Source organism: Apis florea, unplaced genomic scaffold, assembly GCF_048593485.1.
Source record: "Apis florea isolate Af1SG1 unplaced genomic scaffold, ASM4859348v1 contig_2350_pilon, whole genome shotgun sequence".
In the NCBI taxonomy this organism is placed as follows: domain Eukaryota; kingdom Metazoa; phylum Arthropoda; class Insecta; order Hymenoptera; family Apidae; genus Apis; species Apis florea.
In genome coordinates this window covers 683,633-704,540 of record NW_028256565.1, presented here as the reverse complement: position 1 = coordinate 704,540, position 20,908 = coordinate 683,633, and the positions used below count along the sequence as shown (strand labels likewise).

The following is a 20,908-nucleotide window of genomic DNA, read 5'->3' as shown; positions in this document are numbered from 1 at the left end:
CGCTATTAATGTATTTAAATATTATATTTCATCAAATATTTTTAATCGCGATTATGTATATAGGATATCAAATATTTCATCTTATAGTTTGTACAATTTATTGGAAAAGAAGTAATTCGAATAAAGGAGTGCAAACATTCTCACGTAAATCGCTTTATATACACCGGACCTCCGTAACGCAGAACAGTAGGACAGGTCCGGGTTTCTTGATGTCTACATGACTTTGCTATTTCCTCGATCTCGTTTGCTACGCGTCAACTTCGGTATTATGCGCTGCTCGTCGAGATGCTCTCTTGCATCGTTCAAAAGCAATTCAATGCCTAAATTTCATCGAGCGATACGGGCACAATGACTGAACGCTTCGTAAAGAGAAATCTCGAAATGTTACATTTCCGATGAATCTCTCGAACAAATGATTTGTCGTCATCGTATACCTCTTTGATTTTAGATCGTCCAATATCTCCAATTTGTAAAAAGTACAAACCACTTTCGTAAAGTTTAAGATTAAGGTAAAAATTTTTAATTGCTACCAACTCTTTCATATTCCCTAAATAAAAAATTGTCCAATCCCTTTGAATGAAGCAAAATCACTAGCGGACAATGGACGTGTGGAGACACGTCCCGCTTGGCTGCACAATTACCGCGCAACTGCTAATACCATCTTTCTCGAAAAGTCCCTAGCACAATAACGGTTAGGCAGGAGACAACGCGAGCAATCTTTGGCGGAGCAGAAGAGAATCGGCATAGAATCGGGAAGAAGAAGAAACGCGTTGCACGGCCGTGGCATTGATGATTCGCGCATTCCTCGTCGGATTAATCGATTTAACGGTTGGGAGACGGGGCGAGCAGTGTCCACCGCTATATACCAGCGTTGCTATAATTCGATGGAGTGGCGTTGAGCGTACATCTCTGTTTGGCGCGTCATCCACGTCCGATTCCATTGACCGTGCGTTTTCGCACTGTCACCGTGTAACCGTTCACCGAACAGAGAGGACGGAGGATAATACGAACGGATCGTTAATTCCAAGGATACAACATCGAATACAAATACAATACGGAAGCCACACGCTTTCAAAATCGACGAAATATATAAATTATGAAATTTTTATATAAATTATGATTTTTTTATATTAAATCTCGATATCGGCCAGATATGCACGCGTATCGCGACGAGAGATCGAAAATTTATATTAAACGGCGAGCCGTATAATAACAGATCGAGACCACGAGGGTTTACAATCGATCCGTATCGCTCATCGAGCGCCAACGTATGACTTGTGCTGTCTCGATCGCGCGTCGATAATTAAAATAGCCGAGCGTTCGTGCGCCTCTCCCTTCTATCTCCTCTATCGCGGACGTTCACCACGGAGAGAAAGACATCAAGCCGCAAATCTCTCTCATTTCACGGTTCGTAGCAACGTATTCGCCACGATCGACGTGCACTTGAAATTCCTTCGCGTATTCCAAGGTTGAACGTGTTAACGATCGAAGCAAAATGTCCTTTCGATTCGGCCTTATTCCTATTCTTTCGAAACATCCTCGATTTGTGAATGATCATGTATGTATGTATGTATGTATATATATATATATATATATATTTAGAGTAGGTGGAAGGACAGAGGACCGGTTATCGTTCGATAGAAGAGATTCGAAGAGATGGAAAGTTGGAGAGACGGTTTGAAAACAAAAAACGGCCACCGGCAATACGATGGTGAATGCAAACGATAAGGGTGGAGCGTGGCTGCCGGGTACCGGTTTAACGATGAATTCTCGGTCAAGTTGGCCTACTGCGGACACACGATCCGATCGATAATATAAATTGGCGGGTTCGTTAGTGAAATCAGGTTGACGGGACCGGGGGCGTTTAAACGCGCACCGTGGATGAAACGGCGATAGGTTCGCGTTAACGAGAGAGAGAAGGAGGCGCGAAAGAGAAATGGGTCGGCGTCGGCTCAGGGCATCGCGCTATGTATCTTCCACCCCTTTTCGGCTTCGAGCGCCACCGCTCGAAAAAATGAGCCGACAACGCGCAATGAGAAAAATGATACGGCCGATTTTTTTAAGTAAACAAGCGTGCGTTATTCACCATTTCCATCAATGAAAGATTCAATGGAACAATTAATCCATTCTGTCAACGTGGTTGAATCGTTAAAAAAAAAAATACGTTCGTATGCGTGTCTCCTTTTTTTTTTTTTTTTTTTTTTTTTTTAGATATCGAAAGAATCATGGTAAATGAAATACGAGGTATAATTGCGGTAATAGGTGATATCTATACCGATATTTCTCTCGCGAGGAACCTACACTCTTCGATACCTGTAGGGTAGTGCACCAGATTACCCGATAAACAATTTCACGTAGAAACCTAGCCTATCTCTATCTCTCGAAGAAACGTGTTATTTTCAAAAAGGGTACGCCCTGCTGCTTTATATTCCGCGTTACATATATTATACAGGCGTCGCGAACACAGACGTATTCTTGATTGGATGGAAGGAAGGATCTAGACCCCGAAGGAAGGAAACGAAAACGGCATCGAACGCGGCTAATTGCCACCTCTTTAATATCGTAAAACGGCGATAATTCAACGGTAGACCGTGTAATTAAGCATGATAAGTCACGGTGTTTTACGGAGGAGACTTGGGTATCCTCCTAGAGACGGATACATCATTTGCATTCCCGTGGGCGGATTCGAGATGGAAAAGGGGACAAGCGTCGATTTGCCACCGATCTTTCGACCCCCTCCTCCCCCTTTTTCGCGCATTCATCACCGTTTAACCAGGGCGTGTCTGTCGGCGCATCTTCCAACATACGCGCGCGACTCTCCTCTCTCCTCTTCCCCACGTTCGAGGGCAGGTGTGCCATCTCCTCCTAGGGGCAAGTCTCTCCACGCTCCACGATTTTTCGCCAGAATTGGGCATTATTAAAAATAGTTTAGTTTAAAAATTAACTAGTTGAATAAAGTTACTTTAAATTTTTTTACTTATCAAAATAACTATTTGTTCGTTGTTATTATAGTTGGTCCGTTTTTCGTATTATTATCTTTTGAATAAATTATCGAAGTAACTTTATTCGAATATTAAATTTTGCAGGTGTTGGATTTCGTTTACAGGGATCGATGGAAGGAAATTAACGCGTCACACGCTATCGAATATCGATCGTTGGTCAACTCATTGAATGTGTAATACGATTTGGGTGACAAGAAATGTGGAATTCCAATTCTATAAGCGAATCCGATTCGTTCGATCGATTCTTGGAGCACGATTGTAACGTGTGGCATTCTTCGAGGAGGTCGGCGATTCGACGCGTGGAACTTCGTGCTTCCAACGAAGGGAGAAGAAGAAATACCTTCCAGGTTGGAATTATACCGGGATAAGCTACTGTGCTTTTCCTCCAATTGATGGATCCACTTGAATGGACCACCTAGCTTGAACCCTGAAAAATATGGATTTCAATAAGTAGACGATTTTTAACAAGAAATAAAAGTGAAATAGAAAAGTGAGGTTGAATGAGTTTAAGGATGAAGAAATTCGTTCGAAGTAGAATTTACCCAAAAGAGAAGCTAATTCCTGTTTCATTTGTTCATACGATATATATTTGTAAATTTGCTTAGTTCCTGTTCATCGGGGAAATTGGTTTCAAGCGTATCACATCACTGAAAAAACATTATTATTATTATTATTATTATTATATATAATATATTATTATATTAGTATAACAAATAAATTGGTGAAAAACTTACGGATTATAATGGAAATCATTGCCCAATGATTGCTTTACGTTTCATTTTTGCATTCCAAAACGATGCAAACAAATCCTAAAATTCCTCCTCCTCAAAATTATGTCTCATCATCAATTTAACCACTGAAATTAAAAAATACGTACGCTAACATAAAAATATCCATAGCGCGAATTCTCTTCAATGAAACGGCGACAAAAACAACTCGTGTCCTTCTATTCTTTGGTTCCTCGTCCAAAAGGATTTTCATTATTCGTTATTCGAAAGAAACGACGATTTTCCTCGAGGAGCTCGAATCGGGCAGAAATCAGCGGCGTCGCGTCGTGGGCCGAAACCTCTCTCGTGGCAAGATAGTAAGTCAGAGTTAAGGTAGGTCGGGGCGTAACCCAGGATCAAACGAGTCAATAACTCGTGGCGTGCCTCCTCCACCTACGATGAGATATCGGGTTTGCCGCACAATGAATGTGGGTGCGCGTGTATCGTGGAAAGGTTGATATGTCTTCATGGAACCTCGAAACCGACATTCCTCGTCGACAAGCGACGCAAAAATTCTGCTCTCTCTCTCTCTCTCTCTCTCTCTCTGCTCGATCCAAAACTATTTCTAACCGCGTTCCTTTCCATTGTCCCGCCTCGCTTTCCATTGGATAATCTTGCTCCATGAAGGTAATTCGGTGGGAAGCTGAATATGCACGTGTTCACTGATGTTGTGGGAGGTTGGAAACGAAGATCAAGATATCGAGAACTTTGAAAGGTACGTAGTTACGTAGCCGGGACAATAAAGGCAGAGACAAGGTTTCTAGAGTTGGAGCAGAAGGATAATTCAACCATCTGAGACTTCGATCTGGAACAGAAGATTGAGATTAGAATTATATGAAGCAATTTATTAAAAAGGATTAAATAATATTTATCTATAATACTTGCTATAATTGATCCGCTCTTCATATGTGTGTATTCGATTTCGCTTTGAATAATATATAATAATTTTGCCTCAATCTGAAAGAGTTGAGAAAGAAAAGCTTGAAGAAAAGCAAGTTCGAAGTTGAACCATTTATCAAAGGAAAGAAAAAAATGCAGTTGCTCCTTCGTTATTTGATTGACGACTTTGAAGTTGGATTTACGAATAGGAGAAACTTTTCATCAAATAAGGAGAAACGCATCCTCTCTTCCTACCTTACCTTTCGGTTTCGAGGTACACGTGTATCACACGGGTGCATAGAACGCGAAGCGTGGCTGCGTGTGGCACGAGACAATAATAATTCATCGCTCCGGGGCACGCAGCACGCAGCACCTATGCCCGCGATTCTAATCCTCTGGCCAATTTGCACACAGCGCCGTAAAATAAAAGGAGCACGAGCTGCACGACCATACAGTCCCTTTTGGATCGGCCAAACGCGATTCGTAGAAGAGGATTCGCAGCGGTGAGCCGATTCCGAAAAGAAAAAAGGGGGCGACCAACGCTGCCGGATGTCTCTCAAAAGTGACGACGGGCTTCCATTGTTGAGGTGAGCATCGAGAACAGCAAGCCTACGGAAAAAGTTTTGGTTTCATTTCGTTGATCCATGATTCTTATCTTAATTTTATATCGATTAATCCAAGTATAAATGATGAAAATAAATACTCTTGCAATTCTTCATCGATGAAAGTTAATGATTAAGATAACGGTTCTCTCAAAAGTGACGACGGGCTTCCATTGTTGAGGTGAGCATCGAGAACAGCAAGCCTACGGAAAAAGTTTTGGTTTCATTTCGTTGATCCATGATTCTTATCTTAATTTTATATCGATTAATCCAAGTATAAATGATGAAAATAAATACTCTTGCAATTCTTCATCGATGAAAGTTAATGATTAAGATAATTTCTTCCATTTTCTATCTTAATAAATTAATTTTATCAAAAAAAAAAAAAAAAAAAGAAGGCTCTCGTTTCTATTTATCTCTCGTTGCCACTGTTTGGAATCACATTCATATAAATCGTATTGTATTTCGTGTACGTTACGTGATCGCCGCATCGATAAGAAATATCAATAAGTTTACGTAAGTTTTTCAAGGCAAGCAAATATTATTCACTTCATTTTTGTCGTATTTCGTTCCTTTTGCGTAGTTTTCAGGGATATATCGTTTATTTTCAACCATTATTTCCAATCCATTCTTCGTTATGGAATAAAAATGTTCGATTTTTGCAAGTTATAAGCTGTAAAAATAATACGAATCGTCAAAATTGTCTAAAAATTATAGCTAAATGATTTACTTATAAATCCGTTTTCCTTATGCAAGAGAGGCCTGTTGTAATTCATAATGATTTATAAATACAAGAGTGGCAAAATTAAAAGATACCATAAGTGTATTATAATGTTACAAAGAAATTCGAATATAGGAAAACAATGATATATCGATAAAAAATAGAAACTTTTCGTACCATCTCTCGCACCTCCAGAATCCCTTCATTTTCAGAGAAGTTCGAGACGCAGGAAAAGAATTCTTTCGAAATGAACCCTTTCCTCGGGACAAAATTTTGGAAGGCGTGGAATGGGCCATGAAACCATGAAGTGTAACGTTCATCCGCGCGGAGGATGAATTCCTAGAGCGGTCAAAAACCCGCAGAAATCGGCCCCAATGAGTAAACCTTTCCTTAATAAACGGCCCTCACAGCTATCACGAGAACGGTCGAGAGGGGACCGCGGGCGAGGACCTAACCTCTTCCTCGTATCGAACGTCTTTTTCGAGTGGCGCTTCTCGTCTACAAGCTCGAGGCGGAATTTCGTGCGGAAAAAGAAGAGCGGCGAAAGATGCCTCCCTATGAGGAAGGCGAAATGTCGTTGCACCGAACTGAGACGGCGATTAATCGACGTGCAGGAGGATAAGTCGGCGTAACAACTTAATGGGGGTTTCTTCGCATCCATCCACGCTGCCCTCGAGCTCAGAACGTCGCGAATATGCCTTTTCGTTCAAACCTTTCATTCGCCGAAAACAATGGAAACCTGGAAATTAATTCGTAACCTATGATTATTTTTCCCAACACGAGTCGTGTTTTTAAGCATCAACTTTGTATTCAAGATGTACGAGTTGGAAAAGAAGGTTATGTATATCACGAAATATTCCACACTCGTGATTCGAGGTTAAAGGGGAGAAAAATTTTCGATTGAGTTAATAATACAGACCTATTGAAACCATTTGTATCAATTTACTTGGCGAAACAGAACTCTTTGGACCCACCAAAATATAGTTAGTCAATAGTATACACAATCATAAGGTATTTACGATGCGAAATAATTTATTCGATTAATTTATTCTTCTTTGTCAGAATGACATAGTGTCGCCAGTACGTTTGCTTCGATAAATCGTGATCCGTTTGCAACTGTTGTAGGAAACGAGTTGCACGCTGATTCGATATTATCGTTCACATCTGTGGAGCCGCGGCGAGAATATTATAAGAGAAATAATTCACTTGTACTTTCTATCCTTCCCACTGTTCCTTGTACACACGTCTTTTGCCAGAGTTTCGAAATTAGTCGCGTACAATCGATCGATCAATCTCTCGCGAGATGTAACATGGAGAACAGTGGTATAATTACCAGATGCGCAACTGTTCAATGCGCAGCAGTATCGCGAAATCGATCTATCGTAATCGCAATTATTCGATCCAGCAAAACTTTTAATCGATTTACGTTACTGCTACGCGATCTCGTCACGTTTGTATTTATTGTCTTGAATTAACGTTTCAATTGTTAAAGCAGCACGATGATCCGCGATATCGGATTTATTATACCTCGTTTTGTTCAAATTAATGTGATATTTCAAAAGTTAGGAGAAATATTCGATGATTCAGTTTGAAAGGATGAAACGATCAACGATACGAATATTCGAAAATTGAAGGAAAGACCAACGATCATCTTAACGCTACAACTGGTTTGTAACATCTATTTTATCTATAAATTATTGTGATTAAAGTCGTGAAAATAAGTAGATACATGTAATTACATTTCTATCTCTAATAAAAGTTAGGTTAAGTTAGAAAGAAAATCGCCGCAGCACCTGTTCACGATTCTTGCGAAAAGTTGACGAGAGCAAACGGAGCGCAAACTTAATTGTCGACGGCTGAAATCTCTGAAACGGGCACTGACCTTCCCTCGACGAGTCCTCGACGAAGCTGTCGCGATTCCGCGCACTCGAGATACGCGCGCAACGAAGGTCGTGCGAATGCTTAATCTCGTGTGTGATCGCGCGCGGGGAGGAGAGAGTGAAGAGTCGAGATAAAGCACGAAGAAAGCCGAGTGGTAGGAGGTTAACTAGCATCGATCTCCAAAGAATGGAGAGAACTAGAAGCGGCAATTAACTCGAGTTCCAGTATCTCTGCTCGTCTTACCTTTTAACCGTAGTTTTAACCGTGATTGCGCTTTATCCACGGATACGTCCTTTTTTACACTCGACTCCTTACCATCGTTTCATTCCCATGTCGCGAGATCGTAATCTAGGTTATGTCATCATCAACGAGATTCTATCTGTCGCTCTCTTGTTGAAACGGTAGTTATACGAAGATAGAAAAAAAAAAAATAATCGTGTTTCCATCCTCGATGATGAATCGATGATGAACGAGATTTGAATCTCGTTTCTTCTAGGTAGATTTCGTATTCTCGGAATCAAAGTTAGACGCCAATTGAGAATCTTGAATAAACTTACTTTAAGCGATTACTTATTAACATGCTTGAATAACATTTATTCATGGCTATTATATTTGATCCGCTCTTCGTATAACTCTCGGCCGTTTGGCAGTACAGTTATCCGCGATTATTCGATGCTTCGAATAATAAATTATCGAAGTAACTTTATTCTTAATTTCAACTATTAAAATTCTGTCCAGCTCGAAATACATACTGCAACGAATGATATATGACTCGCGTTCATTTTATTTTATTAATTTTGCAATAAATAAATATTCAAGTTCTATATGTATCAAATTTTGTCGAATATTCATATACTCTCGATCGATTCGATCTAATATCTACTCGAAATGGTTCTCTTGAGTTCTCCAACCATCATCGATCGGAGAACAGAAGCGTCGTTTAAACGATCGGTTGGAAAAGGAAAGAAAAAAAAAATGGGAAGGAACAACAGGTTCTATCCCCCGATAATGAACATTGTTCGTGTCGAGAGCATCCTCCTTTATTCGGTCCTCCTTCTCGCAGTCATCGAGTTGACTTATTCGCGCTCATTGTCGCCATTCCAAGTCCCGAGGGGAAGAGAGAACGAGAATGTGACGCTGGCTAACCAGGAAAGTCGAGGAGGCTTCGACCTAGGAATTTATCACCGCTACCGACAGCCATTAATATGGCATTGTGCGGCCGCGGACACCGGCAGTGGCTCGTCCATCTTTTCGTGACGCGTTAACGACTGACCTTTACCGGCCAAGGACAGCTTCCCGAGCTACGTGGTACACGCAATTGTCACCACCGACTCGCGATCCAGATTCTCCTTCCAATCGTTCGTCTCTCTATGATAGATACGCGAAGATCAATTTCTCGATCGAGCATCAAATATCGAATATCTTTTTGCACGGTCGATTCGAACAAATTTACATTTAGAGATTTATAAAAAATCGGGAGGACGAGCGACGTCAATTATTTTCGACGTGTAATGGGATTCCGATTGAATGACAGGCTGTTATAATCACGATTGTCGAAGAAATCTTTATTGGTGAATGTATTTATAGCGTATTCGTTAATGAATCGAAGATTCTATACGGTTTCCTTGTGCGGAATGCTTTATTGTTAAAGCCTGTAGGGCTTTAACATCATTACGATTAATTGAACGAGAATAATAATCAGAAGAATCTAATAGATATATAAGTTCCATTTTAAAAAAATTAAAGGATTAAATAAAATGGATTATTTTAGGAGAAAAAGGAGAAGAAATTTATGCATATTATATTTATTTTCGTTGGAAGAAAGCGATGGCACTTTCAGATTTTTATCAGTATCAATTTACAAGCAATACAAATGAGATGCGCGGCACCTCGATCATACCGTAAGATGGGGGTGAAGTCTATGCGAAATCCGACAATTACTAATTTGCCGATGCTGGTATAAGATATCCCGATAAATCTCGCATTATCCTTCGCCTATTGCTTCGTGTGAGTGCCGTTTAATGGAGAGAACGTTTACTTATATCCGTTTAAGTATACATATGGTGTCCTCCAGAAATCCATCATAATCGTTACCGACTGACGATATTCAACTATCTCTCGCTCTTCCGCTATTTCATAATCCGATATAATCTAATCCGCGAACAATTTTTTCGTTTATGTTTAAGAAAAAGTTTCGCTTCCTTAATTAAAATGAAAATTGATTTATTCAAAACGCGTTATATTTCATCGAGTTCACCGTGTATGCGTGTGTGTTGCACGCGCTTGTCAAGATCTATGCGGAAACGCTTAACTTATGAACTCATCCGGCGGATTGCCGGCAATATACCACAGGACCACGTGCGGCACACTGAATAGAAACGTCTTTGGACCGAACGATGTGGATTCCCGCCGTTGGATCTCTTCGTTTCCTGGATCATTGCCAAGGTGAAAACATCGGTACGTCACAGTCACCGCGCATGCGATGATTAATGATCGTTCGACAGTGCGCGGAGCGGATCGATGCTTCACTCGCACGTTACGACCAACCTAACCTCTACGTCTCGAGTAATCCACTGCTACCGATCGGTACCGCAAACAAAACTGTACTGGGAATTATAGTTCGGTGACCTGTTTCCTTATATATCGTCGAACATATTGTACTGATTATAGAGAATCAATAACACTTTGCGAAAGAATTCTTGGAGGATTCAAAGAGAATTCGAAATTGTTGGAAAGGCAAATTTCACGGAAAAACTGTTATATTAAATATTCACGCGCGTAACACGGAAGTACAGAATCGTGGCGATTTAACGATTCATTTTACACAGGAACGAACACTTTCGTGTCGCGAATCTTACTTTTGACTTGGTACCTCTTACGGACAATAAGATCTGGCAAGCGGAACAATGTTTCTGAATTGTCTCGTTACCGAAACCGTGAATTACGATTGCTCCTGCCCTCTCGCGTCGCGGAAGCTTATTAACATTTTTTGCTCGGAGCCTTGGCAAATAATAACGCTTCAAAAAACGCCGCATACGAATTAAAGTCGTTCGAGTAGTCCCGTAACACGCGCGTATCCGTGTAAATTGGAGCATATATATACGAGTACCTTTCAAATCGATTTTTTTATATTTAAACATAGGGAATCAATATTAATTGTTCGCAAATATATATTTCGTTTCACAGTAGATGAAAATAAATGTCTAATCCTATTTTAAATCTTTTAGAGGTTAGATTGCAACGAAAAGCATTTGTACTTACGTATGTATTTTGTTTTTTCATGAAGTTTCTTTATTTTTTTATCATGTATTTATATCATATAGCATATTTTTCCATTCATCAAATAAAATTGAACGTACATACGTAAGAACTCAATATTGCGGTTCCAGAAAATTGTGTAACTACGCGTGTGTACGGATGGGATGAAACGATACCGGAAGGATGTTGCGTAAACGGAAGTGCGTGCGAGGCTTTTTGTTTCTTCCATTCTTATTGAGGGATGCACCTGACAACAAGTTGTCGATACAATGGCCCGGCTGGAAGTAGAGTGAATGGATAAAGGATACGAAAAATTACAAGTCTCCAAGATCCGGACTTGCGTCATACCGTATCCTGACCGCGGATAAACGTCATAAGAACAATGACCGCCTCGAGCAGTGAAAAGAAAAGCAAACCGCTAATCGACCAGAAGTCGTTAATTTAACAAATTTAATTTATACATACCATACGCATAACGTTTAAAATTTAATTTTATTTCAAAGATACAAAAGAACCCGATCGGATTCCTCTATTTTTCGTTCCCGATGAAAATCCCTGGATACAAAATCGTGAAAAAGTCAAAAAAAAAAAAAAAAGAGAGAGAAGCAAAAGGAGACTCATTCATTTCGTAATCGCGAAATCGACAGAAGCGGCAACCCAAAAGAAATCTCGATCCAAAGATGTTCACCCGATACAATCGCATAACCATCGAACCACGTGGAACCCCCGCTCGAGTGGCAAGCGTGCACGTCACGAGGCACGCAATCTCCGGGTCGTCCATACGCACGAAAATTATAACAGAGATACACTTTCTCTTCTTCTTTCCATTCCAGCTTCCTCTCTTCCCAATGATCTCGGAGAATCTCTCTCTCTCTCTCTCTCTCTTTCTCTCTCTCTCTCTTTCTCGATACCGGTAAAGAACGGGAGCAACGCGATGTGAGAAGAAAGAGATACGAGCACAAGTGTTTAAAGGAGGATTGCTTCCGCAAAAATCGAGAATCTCGAGATGTATTCGCTCGGAACTCGTTACACGTTCCGTATGGTGTTGTCGCAGCATCGGACTCGAAACTACAGGGTACGGAAACGAAGAGAAGAAAGAACACGTGATTACACAGGCGATCGATCGTGCCGCGTGAATGTTTCTTCTTCTCCTCCGGTGTTAGTCGTTGAGGTGAGGAGAGGGGGGAAGGGAGGAGGGGAAATTTGTATGGGCCTAAATTTAGAGAAAGGGAAAACGAGGAGTGGAGAGATTTAACTCCGTGGGAAAATGGGAGAAAGGAAGGCGCGTCGTTCACTGTGCTGTGAACAAATTTTTACATTATTATTATTAAATATATATATATATATTATTTAAACTTCCTATTTTCCACCGCTCGGTGGAGAATAAATATACTTTCGAGCACAATTAAAAATCCATTTGGACGGTTTAAACTTCCATCAAGAGGGAGATTACGTGAACAACTTCCGGGCAAGATTCATTCCCCTTTGAATCTAAAAATCTTCTCGTTCCTTCTCGCTTTGATCTCTGTGTATATATATATAATCATTTCGCTTTCTCGAGGAAAAAAAGAAAGGAAGAAAGGAAGGAAGGAAGGAAGGAAGGAACGATCTCGATGATGGAAAAAAAAAATAACCGATCGGTGGATACAAATTGAAAGGAATTGTTGTCGGATGGAAATGGAAATGGAGGGGGGGAGTGTGTGTGAATCGTGATCGAATTTCTCTTTGCAGAAGTCGTCCCGAGATGGTGTGATCGGCGCATCTGGCGCGCCACATCCTGGCGGAAAGCACGAGTCATCGCTGTGGCCTACAATCGAAAACGAACGAAGATGACGCTCCGTGTCGTGGGAGATTAAAGGAAAGGGGAGTATCTTCCGTTTTGATGAAGACGTTCCATACTTTGTGCGTGGGGAGAAGTCGATCAGTGGGTCTTCCTCCCTCGTGGCCTCGCAACATCAAAGAATCTTCCAAGATTTAGCATTGTCTAACCTAAAAGCCCATGTAATCGTGGCCACCCAAGTGGAAATGGAAAATAATGGTCGAACGATAGAATAGAATTTTATTGAAGGGGTGGGATGGGAAAATTTCACATCATTTTCACGCCTTTCGAGATCCTTTCGATTCTTTTCCACGACACGATATATGCTACGCTGTATTTTCTTTTTCAGGGAAAGGAAAAATAAGGAAGGAAATTTAAGATTCGTTTGAAAATGAAAGAAGAATATCTTAAAATTAATATTTTCAAAAGCAGAGGTGATAAGAATTTTTGAGGATTTTTAAGAGGATTAAGAGGCAGATAGGAGCGAGATCTACAAGCGTTACTCACGCTCAACGGGGTGTATACTCTTGTACGAGGAAAATAGAAGAGAAATCCGTACCGACCACCCATCGTGAGCGTGGTGGAAAGGTGAATTAAGTCACAATGCGGCTACAGCGATCCGGGAATTTAGAGATAATGGGGCAGAGCAGAAACGCTGGTCCAATTCTATCGAAGTCGACCAGGTATCGACTATATATGACCACAAGGAAGCTCCTTTTATTAGAAGAAATTATCTTTGACCCGTGCTACGCTTTACAAAAAAAAAAAAAAAAAAACACCGCACACGTGCAGAGCACACCTTTATTTATCGTGTTGATTCGTGTCTCTCGCAAATTGCTCTCACGAATTTTGAAATTAATCATTCCTTTGTCAAAACGATGTAAGTATGTATAAAGAAAGAATTTCTCTCTCTCTCTCGAGAAAAAAAAAATTAAAAATTCTATTTTAACTTTAATTTTAAATTGACATTTTTCGCTTAGATACAATATTTCTTTTTACAAAGTCGAAATGGAAGAGTTTGTGTGAATTAAAATGATCGATAAAAAAAAAACAAGGAAGAAAAAAAGGGATGTGAGAAATGATGGAGCTTTCGGAGAGAAAGCTATTGGAAAGAGGGAGGAAGGGGGGAAGCGTGGGAGAAACTGGATCGACGCAAAAGCATCGAAACCGAAATTAAAAAAAGAAGAGGCAAAGGGTAATCGTGTGAACAGGTGCTTAATCGTTATTTGTCAATCGTTAAACGTTGTGCCTTTACGAAGATCCGATTCAATCTTCGATGGACCGTGGAGATGATAGTATTCTATAATTAGAGGCATCGAGGATGAAGGAAGCACAGGTTTTAATCGGGTCCACCTACATCCTCTGATTTTTTATCGCAATCCTTTTCAACCGGATGAAAGAAACTTGACGGTTGTCGAGTTGTCTGGAGGAAGACTCTATTAGACCCATCGATGATGGTATACTCTGATAAGCGTGCAACTTGAATTCCCACGTGTTTTTTGAATTACTTATAATGATTTATAATTGTTTATAATAAATGATTGAAAAGACTCGAAAGAGTATAAAACATTTAAGTGTAATGATTTTATTAAAAATTAATTAGCATATTTAAAGATGCTTCTAATAATATATTTTTTAGTGTGATAATGTGATAGCTTGAAAATATTTCCAATGAAGAAGAGGTACTAAATTTACATATATTGTGTTAAAAAAGTCAATTTCAATATCACTTGGTCACATCCGATAACGCATCATTGTTTATAGCGTAAATTTCTGCGCTATATTCGACTGATCTTCCATCTTCTTGATCGCCTTCTCATTAGGAATAGTAACTATCAGGAGTAAGTATTATTTTAAATCGTATTGGTGATTCAGGTTTATTAATGATAATATGTGCAACACGTTTTAGAAGATGAAATTTAATTTTTTATAAAATAAATGAATTTATAATATTCTTTTTTATTAATAATAGCTTTTACTTAAAAAAGCTTGATTATAGCAATAGCAATAGACTAGTCTCATCTTTAATTTATTCATCAACTTTAATTATAACTGGAATTTATTTATTAATACTTTATGCTTATTTATTAAATTGTAATTTTAAAATTATTAACTTTATTAGTTTCAAATTTAACTATATTATATTGATGAGTTAGTAGCAAATTTTAAATTAGTTATGAAAGAAATTGTTGCTTATTCAAGATTAAGATAATTAAATAAAAAGTTTTTAAAAAATTTTTAAAATATTGATTATTATTAAACCATATGACATTCGTAACATTTTGTTCATAGCATCCATTCCTTTTTTTTTTATTAACATTTTTTTATAAGATGCCGAAGTATGTGAGAATTAGCGAATCAGCTTCTCCTGTCATCAATGTGTCAAGCATCGAAGTTACTGTCCCTTTTGGGTAAATTCCATTTCGAACGGATTTCCAATATTCTCTCTTCGTCGAATCCGCGTTTTGCAAAAAGTAAGTTGAGATTCGTTTCTTTCTTTTTCATTATTCGTGCAAGAAGCGATAGTTTGACTAGTCGATGCCAATAGAAGAAAAAAAAAACTAACACAATTATCACTAGGATGCACGAGATTCGAAAGTGAAAGTATACGCGAAACAAATATCTTTACAACTTGCATATCCTGATTATCTCGATAAACTCATCCTTCATTTTCGTTATTTCGTTATTTCCTGTTGAAAACCTATTAAATTTTCCTATTGAATTCCATATTCCACAAGTCCCTAGTCTAGGTGGTCCTTTCAGCCAAGTGGACCCCTCGATTGGAGAAAAAGCTTAGACAGTAGCTTATCTACGGTCTACGGATCTAATCGGAGGTTGGAATCACACTAATTTCAACCTGGGAGGTATTTCTTTTTCTCCCTCCGCTGGAAGCAGGAAGTTGCACGTGTCGAATCGCCGACAATCGCGCGCAGATATTAGTCCCTAGGCTTGCGTGGCTACCGAAATGACATCGCCTCTCCTTTCACGGAAGAAAAGCGGAGACTGCGCAAACGAGACTGGTTCAAAGCTTTCCAACCAGTCACCATCCCAATCAGGATCACGGAACATCCGTTGTTGTTAATCCGACTTCGTCACTGTGAGCGAAAAGACGCAGTAGAAAGAGAGAGAGAGAGAGAGAGAGAGAGAGAGAGAGAGAGAGAGAGAAATGGAAGAAATCTTCACTTCGAAGCGGAAGAATCATTTGCAACTGTTCCTTCGAGATTATTTTTAATTCACTCAAATGAATCCAATTCTCTCTCCCTCTCTCTTTCTCTCCTCTTTTTTGATTGTGGTCAAGAACATTTTCACACTTTCTTCTCGACGAGAGTTCGAGCGACGAGAGTGTAGGAAAGGTAAAGTACCGTTGCCGAGTTTATTATCATCGGATCTTTGGATACGACTTACGTCCTGTCGTTGTCAATGCATCTCCATAAATCACGTGGCGTGGTGAAGATCAAGGACGTGGCGAAGCCACCTTGAACGAATGATCATTTAGCGAAGTGGCGGGAGAATAAAAAGAGAAAGAGAGAGAGAGAGAGAGAGAGAAAATTTAATAAGTTGTAAATTAAAAGTTCTCTCTTAACTGTCGTTTCCTCATAGCCAATCGATGCTTGGTCATCGATGCATCCTGTCTTCGAGCATTACGGCGCTCGTTCTGCTGGCGATACGGACAGTAACCCATAGTACGTACTGACTCTTTCCGTTTTTTATCTGGATAAAATGTCTCCCTGTCGTTCTTTTCGTTCTTCCTTCTTCGCTGCGTCACTTTTTCTATACGCGTAAACGCGTAACACGTTAACGAGCAATTTAGCCTCGTTAACTGTTACAACAATTTGACGTTTGTCGCAATTTCTATTAAACTTATACTGTATACGATCTTTCACAGAACTCGTTGTATTTACCACACTCTATATACATTCTTCTAGCCCAACGTTTCTATGGTACACGAATCACGATGGTACGAGACGATCGATCGAGGTGGACAATTTTTATCGTGGACAAATTACTCTGGTCGTCATTCGAGCAAAGACTATGAATCTCAACGGTAGGAGGAGTAAATACAATGATAGCATACAAATAACGAACATTGAGAGAGAGAGTGCGGCGAGGATTGTGTAAAAATTGAGATATACGACGCCGTTACTAGGATTGGAGCTAATTACCACCCAGAAGCGACGTCCATACCTCTGGTAATGGCGAAGAAAAAGGCTGACCCTCCTATTCGCGACCGTACAACCCGACCTCTGCATCGACCTCGCCGATTTATATCCTCGTAACGAGATAAAAAAAGCTTGGAGGACAAAAGGGAGGGGAGAGGGAGAGACGAGTAAGATTCGTTTTGCATGCGTAACGTTTTTCGTAGCTACCATACTTGCCTCGTCTTTATTTGATCGATGTTGAGGGAATGAAAAGAAACGACAAACTTCTTGATCATTGATTTATTCCTTTCTTGTTCGTTAACTTTCTGGTATTCGAAGGTTATCATTCAGAGATTATAAATGTCTTTATAATAATAGAATGATTGGATGTATAGGATATTGATATATTTATGACACATTTTTGGAAAGGTGAAAAAGTTGTTTGTATGAAAATTTATGAAGCGAGACAGGAACAGAATGATTTCATTCTCTTTAATTGTTTGTAATTTAATAAATAAATTTCAACCAATATTTTTGTACGACTTTTGCTCTCTAGAATGATTTTTCAAATATGTACGAATATATTAACATATTCTATATATTTCGTATTATAATTTAATAAATAATTTTCAATCGATATTTTTGAATACTTCTATGTATGCGTTTGTTTTACTCTCTAAAATATACCACAAATGTATTAACATTTCGTATATGTAATGTATATATTTCGTATTGCTGCTGCAACGAGAAAAATCAAAATTATCGATCATTCGTATGGTGGATATCGTATGATGCAAAAGTTAATTCTCATGTCGATGCAAAATTAGGCATATTTTATAGATAAGATATCGCGAAAAGTCGTAATATCAAGATTTGACTCCAACGATTCTTTTATTCGACAGAATAACGGTAAAAAGCGGACCTGTTACATGATTTTAATGATAGACATTACAAGTAGGCGATGATAGAAGGATTATTAAATTAGCAGTATTTCACGTTTCTCGAGTAGCGCACTTTATGATTTTTATTTTATTCAGAAGCTGTAATTTTATTTATGCTTTCATGGCACTAGATTGGAGTGATATTACGCAACTTACGCGAGATTTTTGTCTGTTCATAACTGAGAAATAAATACGGTAGATACACGTTGCAGTAAATGGAAGATAATTTTTTTGCTACCGCGTTTATCGTTAATTTAGAATCGTTCGTTTCACAATTTTATATCTCTACTTTTACTCAAAAGCAACGTTTCACTATTTTTCTGTGGACGAAGATGCCCAGATAATCGCATAATTACGGATCCAATGAATTTTTTCTATATAGAAATCAGCACAAATACCAATCATCAAAAATAATGAGCGCGTGGATGAGGTTAGCTTTCTTATTTTAAATCTTTCTCGATGATACACTTGAAGAATCGATGTTTCATAAAGATATTACGATTCATTCTCTATTTATTAACAAAATTTATAACTCTTAATTGTAATTTTTCAATTTGTGCTAAAAGTGATTTCTAACCTAACTTGTCTGCATAAATTTTAAATACATAAGAATCGCTCAAATACTCACGCTATATATTTCGATATACTATTTATTTCCACTGATAATCGATGATCCAAGCTAATGTATACTCGTCACAGATATAAAAACTTGGATATTTAAAATTTACAGGGAGAGGATCACTTTATAGCGTGGAGAAGCACCGTTAAACGTCAAAATACGCTACCGACTGTTCGACCGCAGTCGATTTCTAGCAACTTCTCAAGGATAATTTATGCCTGACGCACAAAGCATCTTCTCCTCTCGATAATCGTCTAAATTGCGAAACACGTAATCATTGACGGACAATTAACAATCCGGAGATAACAACGTGACAGCTTACAGTTAAAACTCGGCACCTAGTCTATCGATCATACATGTAAAGTAAATTTTGCATCCGATGCGTGTAAATAATATCGTGATACTACGTATATAAGGATCGCTCGAATGCGAAAGAGTAAATCCTCTTCGGCGAATGAATCAATCGTATTATAGAATAATTGAATCAATAGTGTAAAAGTAGCTAGTTTCTATCTTATTCCAAAATACATGCTTCATGGATACATCCATGTTGTAACTTGTTTACAATAAAATTTTTTACTGTAAATAAAATTTCGTCAAAAAACAAATGGAATTTTTAAAATGGAAAGGAGAATAGGAATACTATTTTATACCCATTTTATTTATTATAGTATAGAACAGTAAATATAATATAGTATGAAAAAGTATGAGAAATTTTTTTAAATAAAAGCAAAATCGGATTGGTACGTTTCAGAAATTAATCGATTCCTTTTCTCTAAACTTATTAAATGAGAATTAAAGAACTTCAAAATATTTCTTATGAAAAAAATAAGAAAATTTTTTTTCCAATTAGAGGTTATTCTACATGTGAAAATAGATTATACTTAAAAACTTTTAATTTTCTTAACTAATATACGATTTCTTCAAAAACAAGGTCTTGAACATAAAATTTTATTCTATATTTTTTTCCTTTTCACAAAAATAGTAGAATATTCTCTTATCGATAATTCATTTGTATCCGATGAAAAAATTAATCATTAATCTCGCTTAAAAATCTTTCAAACTTGATTTCCTTTAGACTAAAAAAATTTTCTTACTTTTTTCACAAAGAATCACTTCGCGTCTTTTTGTACATAACTTCCTGTACATGTATCCCCGATCAAGTGCGAAAAAATCGATTCGAATGTGCAACAGGTTTTCACGACGAAAATGACATCGAGGACAGGTAGAAAACCGTTAAACGCGAAAAACGTCGCAATCAGAAAGGTTGTATCGCGGGACGTGACGGAGCATCGAGCATACTAATGCGAATTTCTATCAAAGTTGCACGTTAGTGTTTAAGGTTAAACCGTGGTGCATGGACGAGCGATGCAATCCGCCATACCGCCGCTCTGAGGAGAAAGATTGGTGAGAATCCTGGAGAAACAAGACCTCGAGACCAATTACGGCAAGCAACTATGATATCGGTGGAAGCGATCTTCTAGCTAGAAACGAGATAACCGAGGATATCTTTCGATCCCATATATGTTATGACATGTGGATACACCAATATCTGCGATTAGCATCTTTAAGCGTTTTGGGTTTAACGCCACCAATGCGGGATTGTTTCGCGTGAACCAATCATTTGCTATTATCTTATCTCGAGTTGATCTCGTGTTTGTTATATAAAAATATTTTTACGATCAAAATTTTCAAAATTGATTGTCAAACTTTTATTGAAAAAGTGATGCATCAAGTTTTTTCACGTGACTGTAAATATTTAATAAAATATTTAAAAATTCCACAAAAATATCTCTATTTTAAATCAATTCTTCGTATATAATTCGTATCTTTTTATTTAATGCGAAACTCCCCGCGGCATGCTATTTAAAGACGTTCTATTTTTAGTGAAAGCGAGTGTCCAATATATTTTTTACCGACAAGAAGTTAAAAGAAAGAAAAAACTCTAAGCGCCATCTAGAAATGGACTTTGCTTGATTATGAGAGAAGAGATTTTCCTTCTGAAAACATTTCGAGTAATTTTTTTCCATCTCGAGAAAATTAAGATGTTAAAAGTATTTTTAAATCGAGGCGCGTTCTTTTTCTGCAAATCATCACGGTAATTTGTATTAGAATAACGGAGAGAATAAAATTAAGTCTCTCGACTTAAAAGAAATCCAAGCCATATGTTGATTCACAGCCAAATTATAAAGCAAGTTCGTAGCATTTTTTTTTTTATTTTATTTATATTCCACGTGATGACAATTAAAAATGAAAATTCTCCATGCAAATTTGTAAAAA

At 38.2% G+C, this 20,908-nt stretch overlaps 7 long non-coding RNA genes across 7 annotated transcripts; 4 read left to right on the top strand and 3 right to left on the bottom strand.

Moving 5' to 3' along the window:
* Positions 1-3,037: 3,037 nt before the first annotated feature.
* LOC116414853 (uncharacterized) lies at positions 3,038-5,107 on the bottom strand. Its single transcript, XR_015290969.1, has 7 exons — positions 4,909-5,107; positions 4,655-4,726; positions 4,340-4,574; positions 3,880-4,162; positions 3,737-3,811; positions 3,545-3,649; positions 3,038-3,429 (listed from the first exon to the last, which is right to left on the bottom strand). It is a non-coding gene; the product is annotated as an uncharacterized LOC116414853 (long non-coding RNA).
* A 118-nt stretch (positions 5,108-5,225) lies between these two features.
* On the bottom strand, positions 5,226-5,667 carry LOC147658069 (uncharacterized). Its single transcript, XR_015290972.1, has 3 exons — positions 5,548-5,667; positions 5,352-5,453; positions 5,226-5,257 (listed from the first exon to the last, which is right to left on the bottom strand). It is a non-coding gene; the product is annotated as an uncharacterized LOC147658069 (long non-coding RNA).
* A 1,635-nt stretch (positions 5,668-7,302) lies between these two features.
* LOC147658068 (uncharacterized) lies at positions 7,303-8,687 on the top strand. The gene is made up of 2 exons (XR_015290971.1): positions 7,303-7,638; positions 7,731-8,687. It is a non-coding gene; the product is annotated as an uncharacterized LOC147658068 (long non-coding RNA).
* Positions 8,688-10,858: 2,171 nt separating this feature from the next.
* LOC116414856 (uncharacterized) lies at positions 10,859-11,612 on the top strand. Its single transcript, XR_004225396.2, has 2 exons — positions 10,859-11,113; positions 11,242-11,612. It is a non-coding gene; the product is annotated as an uncharacterized LOC116414856 (long non-coding RNA).
* A 1,291-nt stretch (positions 11,613-12,903) lies between these two features.
* Positions 12,904-14,498, top strand: LOC116414855 (uncharacterized). The gene is made up of 3 exons (XR_015290970.1): positions 12,904-13,809; positions 13,910-14,140; positions 14,240-14,498. It is a non-coding gene; the product is annotated as an uncharacterized LOC116414855 (long non-coding RNA).
* Positions 14,499-16,396: 1,898 nt separating this feature from the next.
* On the top strand, positions 16,397-17,705 carry LOC147658067 (uncharacterized). Its single transcript, XR_015290968.1, has 3 exons — positions 16,397-16,612; positions 16,856-16,974; positions 17,077-17,705. It is a non-coding gene; the product is annotated as an uncharacterized LOC147658067 (long non-coding RNA).
* On the bottom strand, positions 17,354-19,027 carry LOC147658066 (uncharacterized). Its single transcript, XR_015290973.1, has 2 exons — positions 18,638-19,027; positions 17,354-17,806 (listed from the first exon to the last, which is right to left on the bottom strand). It is a non-coding gene; the product is annotated as an uncharacterized LOC147658066 (long non-coding RNA).
* Between the last annotated feature and the right edge of the window lie 1,881 nt (positions 19,028-20,908).